This window comes from Heterocephalus glaber, unplaced genomic scaffold, assembly GCF_053883595.1.
Source record: "Heterocephalus glaber isolate CG9 unplaced genomic scaffold, H.glaber_assembly_v1.0 deba00001472, whole genome shotgun sequence".
NCBI classification, from domain to species: Eukaryota; Metazoa; Chordata; class Mammalia; order Rodentia; family Bathyergidae; genus Heterocephalus; species Heterocephalus glaber.
Genome location: NW_028258315.1, coordinates 15,506,409 through 15,523,764, shown reverse-complemented (window position 1 = coordinate 15,523,764; position 17,356 = coordinate 15,506,409). Strand labels below are relative to the sequence as shown.

Genomic DNA, 17,356 nt, shown 5'->3' with positions numbered 1-17,356 from the left:
TTAGACCTGAGTTGGAAAACAAAGCACTCGCAGAACATTGCATTGATTGACGGAGCCATTTCCTTCTGTGTTAGTTACTTTTCTCTCATTACTGAGACAAAATACCTGGAAAAATTAAAAGGAGAAAGGTTTATTTAGCTCAGAGTTTGTAGAGGTTTCAGTCCGTAATTGACTAGCTCCAAGGAAGAGTAGCACATGGCAGAGGGCCATTGCCAAGGAGAAATGGTTCATGGCGGGCAGAAGGTAGAAAAGCAAGTAAGAGGGACAAGATAAGCCTCTTTCTGTCCCTTATATTGTGTCCAGGCAGCTGAGATTAGGGCAGTGCCACACAATTAGTGGATTGATATAGTAATCACCTGTCCTTATTCCTACCATTGCACTGTGAATCAGTCACACACTCTAGATTTAGCCACCTCTGAAAAAGCCACACCTGTGACTGCATGAGGCTTTGGGGGGACATCCAGACAGAAGCCAAACACTTTGTCATGATTCTTCTCCAATCCGCCCAGAAGTGAGTTTTCACGTTTGATAACTGCAGAGGAAGGAGGCTTGAGCACATTTCAGAGTGAAAGTAAAATGCCACCTCTGCAACCACCTACAGGAATTTATCAAGGAGTTACCATCTCCAATTTTTACCTACCTTCATGGAGTTTATTGTAGTCTTATGTGGGGAGAAGACATGTATTTTAGCATAAGGAATAAAATGATGGGTACCTTATGGAAAAAGAATAAAAGCCATGGGAACTCACATGCCAAAAAAAAATGTAAAAGCCCTGCAGTAAAGTTGTAGCATAGGCGGATGAAGGAAGGAGTCATGAGACAGTGGGATTTGAGCTGGCCTTAGGAGGGATGGCCTGATTGGTGACACAAGGAGAAGAAACATGGCCTCTCAGACAGGAAGTGAAAAGCTCAGTGTGGTGAGTCCAGTGTGCAAGAAGAGAGAAGAAGAAAATGAAATTGGCTGGGCAAGCACATTTGGGCCTGATCGCAGAGGTCTTCAACACCAGACAAACAATGTGGAAGATTTCCAGTAAGTTGTAGGAACCAAGGAGGTCTGGCCTGGAGAAGTTGTATTATCCAATCATTGCTTTAGGAAGTTTGATCCAACACAGATGACTCCCATGGCTTGGAGAGAGAAGACTGAAAGCCAGAAGACCGATTTTGGGGCTGCAGTGAGAGGAATGGCGTCCACACTAGCTTGGTGGCAGTGGGAATAGAACAGGTGCAGGATTAATAGGACTTGACAACTAATGAACTGCGAGAGAAAATTTTAGAAGACAACAATACCATTAGCATGAATTAGAAATTCAAGGGGAACTGATTTAGGGGGGAAAGATGGGACATTTTGAAATATACATAATTTATTTATGCTGCATATATTCAGGAGCTTGTTGGGGGTGAGATTAAAGAACTATGTTAAATGTTTTATCAAAAGAATGTATAGAAAGACAAGAGAACTGAACTTGTAGTCAGGGAGAATACATACTTTACAATGAGAAGAGATTACTGGAAAAGGAAAACAACAAGGAAGAGGAGGGGCAGAGGGATAAAAGACTCCAGGACAATACCATCTTGAAGAAATCAAAAGTTTGTATCTATTTTGGCTGTAGTATGCAAATAAAATTCACAGTGATTCAAGCCAAAAAAAAAAAAAGCCCCAAATTTGTTGTAACACATGTATATTAAATTTCTGTTGCTGCATAACAATTGATCCCAAATATAGTGACTTAAAACAACACCCACTTATTATCTCACACTTTCAGCATAGTTGGGTTCTCTGTTCTGGGTTTCATAAGGCTGACTGCAGTGTTCAACTAGGCTAGGTTTTTATCTGGAGCTCCTGGTCCTTTGCAAGTTCACATGGTTATTTGTAGTGTATTTAGTTCATTTTGGTTGTCACACTAAGGCTCCTGTTTTGTGACTGGCTGCAAGCTCAAGAATATTCTCTGCTTCAGGAACCTACCTCACTTCCTTGCCATGTGACTTGTCCCCCTTCCCAATAGGTCTTGTCATGGTTTCGATCTCATTCCTGGTAGAGTCCAGCCCTTTTAAGGGCTCATTGGATTAGGGCAAGCCCACCAAGTATCATCTCTGCATTTTCAAATCACCTGATTTGGGACCTTAATTATATCTTCAAATATTGCTTCACAGAAATAGTACCTGGATTGGTGTGCCATTGAATAACCGAAAGGGTGAGTGTGTGAGTGTGTGTGTATGTATGTGTGTGTGTGTGTGTGTGTGTGTGTGTGTTCATCAAGGGATGGGACAGTCTTGGGGACCATCTTAGAATTTTGCCTGTCCCATATGACACCACAACTAAAAGTTCCAGGGATAAATCTCACTTTTGGCATGGCTGGTCCTACAGGACCTCACAATCACATCTGGCCTTCGGCATCTCTCTCTGCCGCAGAACTTCATTCTCAAGGAAGCTGTCTTTCCAAGGTGGTGGAAACACTTCCAGGTAACATCACACATTGCTGCTCATTAGATGAGGATACTTCTTTCCTCTCAGTTCCAGCCTCTGGAAGAAGCCTTTGATTGGCCTGCCTTTGGTAGATGCCTCACCGGAAAACCAGTCAACTCTGGCTAGGGGGATAACTGTATTTTGTTTGGGCAGACCTGGGTCCTGTTCTCCCCTTTGGAGCCAAAGTAGGAGGTCATTCTGGCCCAAATGACAAAGAAAATGGAGAAGGGGTCATTTCAGAAAGATGCTTCTCAGGCAAAAATTGTAGTCTACTAAACAGCTGAGAAAAAAATTGAAAGAACTTTTGGTAAACAATATATTGAGTAGAAGAGCAGTCAGTTAGTTGGAGGGCTTCAGCAGAGGTCAATTACATTTAGAAGGCCGGAAATTGTCCTGACCTTTACTAAAAAGTAATGGTAGAACACCGGGGATTTAGCTCAATGGTTCCACCACCAGCTTTGCAAGCACAAGGTCCTGAGTTTGATCCCAGGTACCAAAAAAAAAAAAAAAAAAAAAAAAAAAAAAACGGTTAGCAGGAATGCCAAGGTTTTATGTTGTATGTGTTCTGGCACCAGCTTGGAATACTGCACCTTCACCTGCTTGTTGGTGAATGGGAGACAGGTGACAGTCACTTGGAAACCTACCAGGGTATGGAGAAGATGCTCCAGGGGTGGCAGTGACTGGGGATCTTTGTAGGCCAAGGAGGACTTTTGTAGTAGCAGGGAAATCAAGGGAGAGATGGGACAGAACTGACCCAGTAGGACCTGGAGCCAGTAGGAGGAGCTCAAGTGGAGTGAACTTTCACAGAAAGTTCCTCCTGGATTTTACAGGTGTACACTGTGTGGTGGTGGTTTTTGTGTGCTTGGTCATTTATCACTTCTTTGGAATAGACAGGTATCATTCCTCTCTGTGTGGTGATGCAGTGTATTCAAGGGTCTTCCACTTTCTGGCCATATAGTTGAGAGAAAGTCCCTTAGAGCAGAAGCACTCAAAGCGCGGTCCCCAGATTGGCATCATCTGTAAATCATTATGGGAAGACAAGTTCTCGGGCCCATGTCAGACTTTCTAAATCAGAAATCTGTGGTTTAATGAGATTGCCAGGTGTTTCTGATGCTGGTTCAAGTTTAAGAACCCGCTGCATCTCTCCTTCAAGGAGGAGGAAGGTGTCTGTGATGGTGGTTTTGGAAAAATCTGTGAGAATCCTCAATCTAGCCTCCCGTGATGGGGTGGGGTGGGGGTCGAGAGGGTATATAAGTCCTGAGAGGCACCAGCAACTGTTCAGAAGCCGCAAGTACCTGAAGACAGAGTGGTCTGGAAGGTTAGGAAAGAGGAGGTAAAGTTGTAATTTGTTTTTCAGTGTGGGAAGGGCTTTCATTTGGACAAGAGGCATCATGAGAGCTCCCGATCCTGGAGGACAGGGAGAGGTGAGATGGGCTTCAGCTCCAGCTTCTCAGGAGAGATTCCTTTTGCCATACGGATTAAGTCCTAGAACAGCTTTGGCTATGGCTCATTTAATTTAAATTCAGGCTCTTCCACTAGACACTTCTAGGTGCTTACAAAAGGAGGGCATAGCAAGGTTTCTTTCATCAAGGAGTTTATAAACTTTCTGAGCCTTCCAGACTTAAGTTCAATGGAGTATAAAAAGACAACATAACAGTGCTGAACTGAAAGAAGCCAAGGGCAAAAGTGGCAGAGGCTGTAAAGTACTGAGGCCAGTCCAAGGAGGCAAAAGTTGGTATTTGTGTCATTTTCTCCTCTGGATTGAGGATTAAAAACCAGCAGCCTGGCATAATTTTGCGGTATCAGACAAGTTGGCCACACGAAGTCCTTCTTTGGACTCTCTCCTCTCTGAGTTTGCTAAGGTTTGTCAAAACTACTAGGTCAAAGTCACAGTTTGTGTTCTGGGACTTAGCACCCGGAGTATTATTAATATTTGTTTGCATGAGAGACTTGGAGGAGAAACGATGTTTTATGCTAGGCATCTTAAATGGAAAGAGGCTCAAAGAGAAGCTTGGCATGTCCATTGCAGACAGACTTTCAAACTTGCTCCCTTCGTGAAGAGAACATGAATGAGCCTGCCTGAGGATGCCTTGGTTTTGTAGGATGAAGAATGCAAATGACTGATTTTTCCTTAGTGGAAGAATTAAATTGAGCCAGACCTGGGATGAGAGGGAACCAGAAAACACTTCATGTGGGCACAGTTTTTCCATTACTTTGTATTTCTTTGCATCATTCTGCTCATCTGGGTAAGTAAACCTCAGCAGACCAAGAACCGAGAGAGAGAAGGTTGGTAGACACTGTTAAAGTTGGGCATAAATACGGCAGGAAAGGAATAACAAATATCCTGGTAGACAAGAGGAAGCCAGAAATTTGGAACCTAAACCAAGGTACTGTTTTTTTCAGAAATTTACATGTGATATGATCTGTTTTGAGTGGGTTTTCTTTGTTTTGTTTGGGGTTTTTTGGTACCCAGGATCGAACTTGGGACATTGTGCTTTTAAGGCAGGCGATGGAACCACTGAGCTAAATCCCCAGCCCTTCAGTGGGTTTTCTTAAGTCCAGCTGTGGCAGGCAGGTGTCCAGAGAGCTTCCTTTTTCCTGTGATGCTGGGTGACTGGGGTGCCTCAAGAAGAAAGGTCTTTCTTGTCCCATTGAGGACAATACCTGCGTTGGATGGTGATCCTCTGGCAGAAGGCTCTAGTGCTTGTTGCTAGATAGCTGAGTGAGCAGTCAGGAGGACTCTTTTATGTCAGTGTGTTGAAGACAGTTCTCTTGCTTTTAGTCCAGGAGACCCCGATGAAATGATCCTCCCTCAAAAAAAAAAAAAAAATAGAATAACAAGTTAGCTGCAGATCTGACCAACTGATGTACTGGCTGTTTCCTTAGAAACCTGATACCCACTAACTTCCCCACTTGATTATTACTTTTGTAAGAGACCTTCCAGAGCCCCATCTTCCAAAATGAGGTGGCCCCGTTAGGATTATAATTCACAAGACTTATTTGTCCTTTGTTCTGCCTATATAGTTTTCAAATTTTGTACATAGACTGAAAATTATATGCGATGGGTTTTTTTAAGTAATGAAAGATGGAACCCAGAGGGAACCCGGGAATCACTTGTATCCCAGCCCAATGATGGCAAACCTGTGGGATGCATGCCACAGCCAGCTGTTTATTACCCTTGAAAGTTCTAAAAGGTTTGCCATCACTGTCCTAGCACTTTCTAATTTTGACACAGGGTCTTTCTAAGTTGCCCAGACTGGGTTTGAACTTGTTCCTCCTGCCTCAGCTTTCTGAGTTAGTTGGGATTACAGACATGTGCCACTGTGCTGGGCTATGATTCTTTAATGTCTGTCCCTCTTGACTTAGCCCCTTGAGCACAGAGTCCTTCACTTTTTCACCATTGTCCCTCAGTTTGACAAATTGGTGGATATAGTAGTGTTAGGTAAAAATTTTCCCAGGGAATGGGTTAATGAGAAAGCACTTGGTAAACTGGATTCCCTATAAAGGTGATGATTAAATATACCAAAGCAGACACTCCTTCTGTCTTAATTTTGTCTCTAAAAGTTTGAGTGTTTTACCAGTTCTAAGTCTAAGATTTGGTGTTATTCACTCCTTTCTTTTTTGAGATAGAGGGCCACATTTTTCTTGTGGAAATACTACATGGCACACCCACAATGCTGATACCACAACTCCCACCTGTGTTAAATGAATCGGTGCTCATGACTTTGAAAGGAAACATCTGAGGGCTGGGGATTTAGCTCTGATTTCACCGCCTGCTGCGCAAGCACAAGGACCCAAGTTCGATCCCCAGTACAAAAAAAAAAGAAACAGAAAGGAAACATCTGACTGGCACTTGCAGATGATTTATACTGGAAGCAGACAGGATCCCAGCACAGCACTGGAATTCTGTGTCTTCCGTCATTTCCCAAGGCCACTCTCATAACTTCCTGTCCCTCAAGTGTGCTCCGCAAGGGCGCACAAGTCAAAATCCTTGATACTGTGACGGCTATCGCTGGGTCTGCCTTCAGCGGGGAGGGGAGGTGTGTGAAAAATCAAACTCCAGTTTGGAAAATATTCACGATGAGACCATGAATAGGTCTTTTCACTAAAAGGAACAAATAAACCATATCCAGTCCTTTTCCAGCGGGGCCTCGGTGTGCCACCTCTGTGTGAATGTTGTCGTTGGTGGGCGGAAATGGCAAACGGCCAAGTGGAAAATTTCACAGCCCTGCAAACATTTCGGTGCACGAAACGCTGCCAACCTACAATCTGGGCGAGCTGTGTGTTGGGTGCCAAATACCCACGCTCCTGCCGGGCCACTGGTGCCTACCTTACACACTCCCACCCCTTAGCGTCCTGCTCCATACCTTCCCTCCTCTCTCCCAGAAATTCCAGATGTCTTGGTTCAGTTCTGTTCCCCATCCCCTGCCCCGGCACAGCGGACCAGGCAGACCTCTGGGTGCCCCAGGAGAGCTGATTACTGGTGCCTCGCCAAAGCTGGCTTTTCTGTTCTGGCTCCGAGCTCAGTGACAGGCTTCTGGCCACTAATACTCTGCATTTACATAGCACCTGCCTTCTCGAGAACTGTGAGAGCGCTTTGTAAAAGTGATCTTATTGATCACCTGGGTAAGGCCTAAGAATGGCGAAAGATGCTAGTCCTCCTTCCCTTTTGCAGAAGGTGAAATTAAATGGCGTGGCTTTTTGTTTTGGTGGAGCTGAGGCTAGAACCTGGGCCTCACGTACGGTAGTTAAGTGCTCTACCCCTGAGCTATACCTCCAGGCCTCAGTGACTTGAGGCTGTTTTGCAAGTTTTCATCTCAGCCTGAATTTGTGTCTGAAGTCTCCCAGAATTGTCTTCTATTTCATAGAGGCGGGAAGAAGAAAAAAAGGAAAAAGCTGACCGTGCTGTATCCCCCGGCACAAGAACAAAAACTACTGCATTTCATTTTCAGGAAAGGATACTGGGTTTAGAAATGGTCTTTGGTGAATTATCAGTCTAAATGATCATTGACTTCATTAGAGATAAGGGATTGGATAATGCATTTACCTATTTCTTTTTCTTCTGTTCCCATGCTAGGTATTTCTCACTTGTCAGTGAAAAGAAGGAAGAATACATCTGAGACCAGGCGTCCTACAGCTTCTGTGAAAAGTCTCCATGGTGAAGTCCAGGCTGAGGCTCGCTGGGAACAGTGCACAGTGAATGTTGTAAGTTAGCAGCATCTGCAGAGGCTTGTCTGGTACAGATTTGTGAATCACTGGATGTAGCTGAGCCAGGGTGGTGAAGGGGCATTAGCACAAGCTCTAGATGATCATCCAATTACTTGCTTTTCTTAGAAGCGGTTTCTGTTTGTATTTGCCAGGAACTCACCTCTTTCAGCTTTGCAGAGTGCTGCTTGTTATCTACTTCTCGAATAAGATTAGGATCCACTCTTGCTACTGGCTCTTGAGATGGGGCTATCATAATAGCAAATACAGAGCAGTCTCTTTAGATGGGGCTGTTGCCATTCTTTTAGGCTGATGGATAGGCAGGATTAGTACTCTGCAGGATTAGCACTAGCGTTTCTACTCAAATGCTATTATGGCATGGTTGTGTGTGTTTAATTTTTGTCCTCACATTCAAAATTTTGAGGTATGCAAATATACACATTTCTTTTGGGTGCTTCCTTTATTCAATATTAGCCAGTTAAGTAACTAGCTTATACCATGTTACTAGATAGGGATTATGGGATTTGTAAAGTTAGACCTGCAGGCTAGCCAGTGGTTCATGAGAAGTTTTAGTGTCACATCATTGACAAGATGGCCAAGCATGAGTCTCAGGGAGGTCGGTTGCTGTTAGACTTGTGGATTTGCCCAGCTCTGCTACTTTTTGGACATTTTTGCCTGATGGCTAGATTGTGTTGCAAAAAAAACTTTCTGGTGAATCTTGGCCAGGAAAAAATGTAGCTACAGGAAATCCAGTATGGCCAAAAAGGACTTCTGGAAAGAGGAAATAATAATCTCTTCAAATTTTAGAAGATGAAGGCTCAGCTTTAACTAGGTGTTGTGTATGTGTGCATGTTTTATTCTATATGCATACATAAGGTTTTGACTTAATCAGAATAACTTTCCAGTTGTTTGCCATCTACTTTTGCCAGTTGTCTAAAAGATTTAAAAGATGCATTATATATCAGGAAATAAAAGTATGGACATTGAAAAGAGAAATTTCTACTGAATATTTATTTCATGGATTTAAAACACTTTGTATTAAAATATGCATATGTATCTATAGATTGCCTGCAGGTTACATAGTAATAATAAAATTAGCTTATTAAAGTCAGAATTTCTTACAGCCTCATAGCACACAATGGGAGATGCTGGTATCTTGATGTATTTCCATTTTGAACATTTGACCATATTGGTTCTAGTGGAAAATACACAGCTCCTGAAATCGGTGATCCTGAATTTTATTGCTGGCCATACCATAAGTATAATCACAACATTGGACAAATCACAAATGCCCCAAAAGTGCAATTTTGTTAGTCTATGGATTGCTGCATCCACCGGTTTTCTAAGCAGTCAACAGTTGGCTTGGGGTCCCCATGAGGGGCAGAATATTGTGTGGGCACCTTAATTCTTACAAATAATCTCTTCCTGTAAAATTTCTGTCATTATCAAGGAAGACTTTGGGGACTCATTGGATTTGGGTGTTAGGGTGTTCTGCTGGAAATTCTGCTAGAGCAGTGGTTCTTCCTGAGAAGCTAGTGTCTTACAGAAGAACATTTTAGGTTCAGGCACAGTTACTATAATCAATACAGTTTTTGTTTCACATCTGGTGGTGGGGTTTTTCTTGATAGTTGCTTTGAAATGCCCATGTCCAACCTCAGAAGTTAAGTTTTAAGAAGCTCTGAAGTGTAAACTTAGATGCCACGTGGCAGACTTAAATTATAAAATCCTTCTGTAAGTGGAGTATGTTGAGAGAAAGGAAGAAAATACTAAATTCCAGTGAACTCCTTAAGCACACTAACAGCTTTGGGTTTTTCTGTTGATTTTTTGTTGTTGTTGTTTCTTTTTGGTACTGGGGATCAAACTCGGGAACTGGCATTTTCGAGGCAGGTGCCAGAACGTCTAACAACTTTGTTTTCAAAACTGCTTTGCTTGAGATGGGAGGGAGCTTCCCAGTTTTCTTAGTACATTTTAGTATCAGTCACTTCTTGTGATCTCGGCACGTTTTTACAACAGCCTTTACCCTGGTTTTAGTGTCTCTGTGCTTCAAGGCTGGTCCTGTGAGTGGCGGTGTACTAGGGAAGGCAATGATTTTCACAGAATGTATGTTTGCACGTAGACCGTTGTGGGTGTGGATGTGTGGGTGTGTGAGCGTGTGAGTAATGATCGTAGCAGCCATTGCAATAAGCAGTTTTGTCCTCCGCAGGCACCCCAGGTTCACTACTCATTCCATTTACTCCTCTGCTTCTTATTAACTGCCTCTTGGATCTGTCACCATCTTTCTAACAGATGGCCTTTGCCCCTCCATGTGTCTCAGACTGGCTCTAAGAAGTGCTATCTTGTACAAGAAAGGAGTGGCAGTGAATGCCAAATGAAGAGTCACGATTGGGTTTTACACATAGTGCTGCGGTTAGCTGTATAACCCTGGGGACCCACTCTACGATGGTCAGAGTGGGGCATTTGAGGTCAGTGATCTATAGTGGCTCTTTTGACATCTAGTGCTCCATAAAGTACCAATCTCCTGTGAGGCAGATTGGATCCTCATTGTTATGCTTTAAATCTAAAATGTTCCCCACAAGTCTCATGTGTTCATAGGCAAGGCCTCGTTGCAGGAGGTGAGTCACTGGCCATGTGACCTGGAAGGGTGTATTCTTGTCCCTGGCTTCTCCCTTTTTCTCTCTCTACTTCCTGGCTGTCACGGGTTGAGTAGCTTTCCTGTACCATCCCCTACCACCTTGCCATTTCTGGCTTGGAGGCAGCTAACTATGAACTGAACTCTCTGAAACCATAAGTCAAAATAAGGCCCTCTCCTTTTTAAGTTGTGGATGTCAGGTTTTTTGTCCTAGCAGTGGGAAGTGACTAATACCCATCTTTTACCCTGAAAACAGTGATTCTGCATGACCTCATTTACAGCTGCTTTAATGCATTAAGTACAGCCTTATGGCAAAAAAAAAATTATACTTATCACCCCCATGGAACTCTTTCCACAAGACCCAGGTTCTGTATCACAATTCAGAAGTATCCATTTGAGAGATTCCTGAGAATATAGTTTTAGTCACCTATGTTATGGCCCACACTCATTAGTTATGTTGAAAAATGAAAGAGGAGCCATTTTTGTTTTATTTCGCAGTGCTGGAGAATGAACCCAGGGCCTTGCCCATAGTAGGCAAGAACTCTATCACTGAGCTACACTACCCACCCAGGAGCCTCTTTTAACCTTTTTAAAAACTACTACTGATATTGTTTAGTATATGACCTGGGAGCCCATGACGTATATTTCTCGCCTAAGGTCTGCTCCGTCCCTAAGTGGGACTTCTCATACCTCTCCTCTAGCCTACTCCTTTTTCCTTTTAAGTACTTTGCAGTCAGAGGCTTATTTGCTAGTTGTCAGTCTCCAAAAGTAGACTTTTACTTTGGTTGTAGGACCCACCTCCCACAACCAGGCCTTTCCTCTGAACACATGAGCCTTGTGGGGAACATTTTAGATTTAAGCAAAACAATGAGGATCATTGCACCATAAAAGCAAGGAATCCCAGCACCTGAAATCCTGCTTGGCCCCTGTTGGGCTCTGGATAAATATTTGTTGAGTGACTGTCCAAGGGTAAAGTATGTCCTCAGGCTTCTTCACTGCCTCAATCCGGAGGAAAAGGAACCTGAAGTCCCTCCAGCTGTGAGAATTGTTTGAATCTGGCAGCAACTGGAGAGGATAAAGGTTGTCTCAGAGTCCAGTCTGTTCTGTTTTCCTTAGAAGTAAATGCTAAATGTCTACCCTGTGTAAGTAAATGTGAAGGTGAAAACCATTTGTTTAAAAAAGCTTTATAGATCTATCAAAAGAGTTTGGGGATTTTCTGATACTTTAAACAAAATTCTGCACCGTGTATTTCCTCCTCTTCCATCTGAGTGGTTTGTGGTTTGTTTGTGAGTAGAACAGTGGTGGTCTGTGGATGTGGTGCTTTTGTCTCTTGTTACTATTTTGTTTTTTCTCAAAGTGGGGCTGTATTTACCTAGAAACAGAGCAGGAAGTAGCTGGGTAGCACACCATTCTGTGCACAACTGGAAATGAAGAAATAGCACACAGGTACAAAATAAGCCCGTCTCGGCTATGCAGAGGGAAGCTGGTTAAAGCCTTACTAGGGCAACATTGTGTCACATTGCTTTTGAGGACAGTGGCAATAAATGTGTCTGGAATTTTGTGTCCTGAGTACAGGAGTTAGATTGTCCCCAGGAAGAAATAGATGAAAATAGACACTGCTCTGCCTGTTGAACCAGCACTGTGCTTGCTGACTTTATACATCTTAAAATGGGATCTGGATGTCTGGTGTCCAGAGTCAGAATTATACATCCACACTTTTAATAAGAGCAACTGGGGAATTTCCCTCTGTCTGGCAATTTGTACCTTTTAGATTTGCCATTTGTGATGCCAAGTTCTGTGGCATTATCATTACAAGATCTGAAGTAGATAAGGGTGTCAGGAAAGGAGAGATTTTACTGTTAAATAAAGGGAAACAGTCTCCAGCTACCAACAGTCCTGGCTTGTATGGCCCTGCATGTCGGCTTTTTCCTTACAAAAGCGAAGAGGCTGTAACTGAGCACTTTCCACGAGAGTGCTCCAGGCATTCTTGTGTAGTTGCAAGTCCACCAGGGTTTCCTGCCTCACCCATTTGTCTCCTTTTCTCAGGACTCCCTCAAGTCACTTCTTATTGATAGCCTTGCTACTTCCTGCCCATCAGTCACACCTAGTATATCGTGTGGGTCCAGAACCTTTGGTGGGGCCTTTTATGAGATGCTACTTCTGAGAGCAGATGTCAGTGCTGCTTGCTGAGTCGCTGGCCAAGTATAGCCCATCCACGCACGCCCTTCCCCCTCACACCGTCTTCCTCAAGAGCTCAGCATCCCAGAGAGCTGAAGGAAGATACAGCACCTGGGACTTGTGGAAGGAGTTCATGGATCTTCTACCAAATAAGTGTTCTGTGGGGGAAAGGTCATTGGCAAGGTGGTTAGGCTACTTTCTAAATGAATAGTACTAAAGTAAAAAGTTTGTCCTGTTGAAGTTTAGAACTTACTACATAAATATGTATTAACAAAGGTGTCGGGTTTCAAGATGGCCTCTAGGCTGGGAGGGATAAAGTGCTGAGTCATCCATATTGACTGTCTTGAGATTTTATTCTGAGAGCACTATGGGAATGTACTCTGTAGCCAAGTCGTCAGGTGTGCCCAAGGGAATGATGGATGAGATTCCCCAAAGCCAGTTTCTCAGGAAGGCTCTGAGGACTGCTAAGCTCATGAATTAGGCCTGCACATAGAGGCGCAAGTTCAACTTGATGTGTGTGTGATTGGAAAAGGAGGGATGCTTTGAGACAGTGAGAATTAGTGTTTTATTTAACTTTCTCTGTGTCTGAGCACAAGAGACCACAGAGCCAGAAATTTTTTTCCGTCAGAAATTGCTGTGGTTTCTCCACAAAGATACAGCACAGGGTTTTATAGGACATGGGCCTCATTTTTTTTTAGGATTATTGTACACCTTTACATGCAAAAGTTGAAGCAAGAACAGAGGCGAAGTCAGGAAGATGATGCCTCAGTGGTAGTAAGAACAGGATTTCTGACTGAGCTTTGGACAGAAACCACAACTAACACTAAAAATGTGTTTTTCATGTGGTGTATCTTTGAAGTATTCAGCGTTCAAAAATCAGTCCACAGGCAAGGGGAGGAACAGGGATGACTGGGAGGTGCCAGATCCCTAGAACTATTAAGCCACCCCAAATTCTTGCAGATGAGATCAAATAATCCTCATACTTAAAGTATCTTACAAGTCGATGTGTTCTGTCGCCTGTGTTGTAATATTACTAATGTGTGCTACTTCTCACAAAGCTACCATATAGTAGTACCTCACTTATTTTCATCTTTCCTCTAAAAGATTGTTTCTCTTTTGCTTTCTTCACAGGAAAGATGAAACACAAATAGCAACAAAATGACGTTGTGTAGTCATTGAGCCAAAACAAATTCTGGTGTTTCTTACCAGAAAATAAATTGCTCCTTAGGACTAGTATTAAGGGGCAAATGAAATGATAATTCACTTTTAAAATTAACTAGATCTTTTATTTTTTTAAAAAAACCACCATTTTTATACCAAAAAATCATTTCACCAGTCCCCCAGTATCTGTGCAGTTAACTTCCAGTGGTAGCTGTGTAATAAATTATTGAAAGAATGAACTCTTCTCTTGTCAATCTTGAGGATTATGGTAACCTTTTCCAGACACCTAAATGAGTGTATTACTTAGGAAAAGCAATTTTCAACAAGTATAAAACCCTTTTTAGGAAAGGGAACAAAATTAGCTGTTTGAAATCTGTTTGAGAAAGTTTTTCAAAGTTATTTCTCTATATGTTTTTATAGTTCTGAAAGTTTGTCAATAGACTCTCCCAAAATGGAAATGTTTTCAGAATGCTTTTTTAATACTTTATTAGTACATTTTGCAGTACATAATGATGACATTCCTTGTGGAGAGTTGGTACGTGTGTGTAACACATCTTCATCCTTTTTCATCTTCTCCCTTTTCCCTCCCTCCATCTCATCTCCCCTCTTGTGAAAAGTCTGGCTCTTGGGTCACTTAACCATCTTCCTCTAAATTCTACTTTTTTTTTTTTTTTTTTTTTTTTTTTGGTACCAGGGATGGAACTCGGGACCTTGCGCTTGCGAGGCAGGTGCTGGAACCACTGAGCTGAATCCCCGGCCCTAAATTCTACTTTTTAATACATTTACATACAAGGTCTGGTGACCATCTCTCTCTTCTGGCCTTGAGTGTCTGGCACTAGGGTGTAATGTGCTGGTGGTGCTGACACAGTGCTGCTGGCCCTCAGTCTAGCTACTACTGCTCTGGGGTGTTACCATTCATGTATTTTCCTGTGGTACTAGGACTCTAACCCAGGGCCTTTGTACTGAGCTGCATCACTAGCCCATTTCTAAATTTTTTTTTTTTTTTTTTTTTTTTTTTTTAGACAGGGTCTTGCTAGATCACTAAAATGCCCAAGCTGGGCTTAAACTTGCAATCCTCCTGCCCCAGCCTTTCTGAGTACTGGGATTATAGGCGTGCACCACCACATCTGGTTTGATGTTAACCTATTTCAATCTGAATAGCAAACATGGTCGCTGATCCTGGGACACCTTAGTTTGTGCATCTAGAAATGGAGTTCTTGCTGAAATAGTTTACTAAAGTTTCCACTAGGATGTTCATTTCACTTTGCCCTTTTTCTTCTCAAGCCTTTGTAGCTTGCATGGAATTGAAAAATTATAGTTTCTCCAGGGCTAAAATCTAAGACTTTGATAGGCAGTCTTAATGCCTGGGGCTCCTACGAGTTGCTACCTGTTCTAAAGCATTGTAAAACTCGCCCTACAGAACAAGGATTGTTCTCTTCTGCTACCGTGTCAAGCCCTAGTTTTCCAGTCACCTTTGCCTTTTCTTCTTTGTTCCCCAAGAAATGAAGGTAGAAAAGTAGGATGCTATTATTCAGAAAGGGGACAGCTATTGCTTGTACAAACAGATTTTTCTCCTCTTTGGCATCCTCAGTTGCTCTGCCTGTTCATGGCTGTCACATTTCTGTTCATGAACACCCTCCCCCACTCTCAGGTGATGAATCAAATTTAAGGTTATTGCTTATTCCCTTGGTGACTGCTTATCTACCAACTCCTGTAATTCAGGATAGGATCATTCAGTGTCTTTATCCCTTCTCTGTCACCACCACATCAAGCACAAAGATGGTATGTCCAAGTGAGAGCCACCCCTGGGTTATGTTACTGTGCCACTCAGGGAGGAGTTGAGCTCCCATTTGGTTGGGTCTCATTGCTGTTAACTGGAGTTTACAGTTCAGGTTCACTGGCCATCTATTTCTGTGCCTCAGCCATGACACCAGCTGTCCTAGCAACCTGCTGGCTGGCACTTCCCTAAGGCAAGTGAGGGCGTGGCAGTGGAAGTGGGTGGCCTCCAGAGGGTCAGAAGGGAGTTGGCAGTCAGTGTTCTCAGAGAGGATTCTCCATTTCCCTCTTCTGGGCAGGCCTCCAGAAGAGGATGTCACTGACTAAGGATCATGGACCATGTGGTCTTTCTGGTACAGATAGCCCACAGAGAATAACTAATTAATGGATTGTCCAGGCAGAATGTAGCATGCTAGGCCAGGGTGTTAGGCAATCTCAGTACAGTGGATGGCATCAGTTTTTCTTATGAATTGAGTTAATGTTCTGGTTGTTTATCAGCACTGGCTTTCGGAGTTGGGGATATAAGTAGATTCTGGGAAGGCATGAGAGGTCAAGAAAGAGAAGATGAAGGAGTACAGCACCACAGCCCATCTTGGGTGCTTTTCTTGTTGATCAGTTTGGCCCAAAAGCACCCAGTGTAACAAGAACTTTCTTACTGGGCTCTGGTAATTGATCCCTGTACCTAGTGTGGTGGTGGAACCTATGTTTCCCTCCATGCCAAATGGCTTCTGCCGCTTTCTGATTTGGATCCAAATGCAATAGAAATACCAAGGAATATAACTTAACCTATTTGACCTTACCTAGATTAAGTCTGAAATCAAGCAGTCAGGTGACATTGTCTTGGCTACTTTGTCCCATAGCCACTTCATTGTCAATCTCCCTCGGCAGTAGGTTTGGCTGACACGAATACTTACTTCCATCTCTGAAGGCTGTAGATGTTCAGACATTGTTTTACAAAGAAAGACTAGAGGCCGATCTTTACAAGGAGTTGAGAAACCAGAAAACCTAATGAGAGGGATGTCCCCAGCGTGTTTGATACCCCATGACATGGAATATGTATTATCTTTTCATTCAAAAATAAAAATTTTTGCAGTCTGTTTATTATTTGCTCCACTGACAGACCATACTTAAGCTGAGATAACTTTCATCATCGGAAAGCCAGTGGGATCTAACTGAGCATTTCCAGCACCCTGTATATATGCCACAAATTCCATCTTCCACAGCTAGAATAGGGATGGGTAATAAAGGTCTGGGCCTCAAAATAGGAGAAATGATTTTTGGAAATGAACTCCAAGGGTAGTGGTAGTTGTGCTCGATTTCAGAGCATCCTGTGTTTTCAGGATGTTTGTTAAGGGATAAGATAAATTCATTTTGACAGTTTGTGGTATGCCTAGCTAGGTCATTATTCTCCATTGTTGAACTGGTTTAAATGATAGAAGATGCTGTGTGTTCCTGGAGCAATAAAGAGCTTTTAGGTGCATTGATATTGTAGAGAAGAAACTTTTTTTCTAGAAAAGATCATTATATAGCTCTTAATTGGAAACTTGATGGTTTATATTCATTCTTCATGGTGTGAGTAATAAACAATCTTCTTGTGTTGACATGAGAAATACTGTATTCCATTCATATTAGCTGTAATATGAATTTCATCTTAGATGAAAATGCTTCTGTAGGTTTGATGGTTATTTTTTAGAAAGAAATTTGCTAAAGGAGATGATAATCCAGTTAAGTCTCATGAACTTTAGGCTTCATAATGTGCACAACCTAGCAAGGCATACAGTAGCTGGAAGCACCCCTAGAATAGAAGAACCTGTTCTCTCTCCCTCTTAAATTTGTTGTGGAGGATCTTAAGAGTAAATGTAAATCAATTACTAATAACTAAGAAGACGGGGACAACTGGAGCTCAGTCCAGCAGCAGGAAGATCACACCAAGGCTCTCATCC

At 42.7% G+C, this 17,356-nt stretch overlaps 1 protein-coding gene across 44 annotated transcripts in view; it reads left to right on the top strand.

The window, feature by feature from the left end:
* Atxn1 (ataxin 1) overlaps window positions 1-17,356 on the top strand; it is a 398,693-nt gene that overhangs the window by 236,314 nt on the left and 145,023 nt on the right. For 38 of the 44 annotated variants that reach the window (XM_004847648.4, XM_087181186.1, XM_087181187.1 and 35 more), the window contains one exon: window positions 7,542-7,669. The gene's annotated coding sequence lies outside the window, so the exon portion shown is untranslated. The other 6 variants (XM_021260611.2, XM_021260614.2, XM_021260615.2 and 3 more) reach the window with 6 other exon arrangements.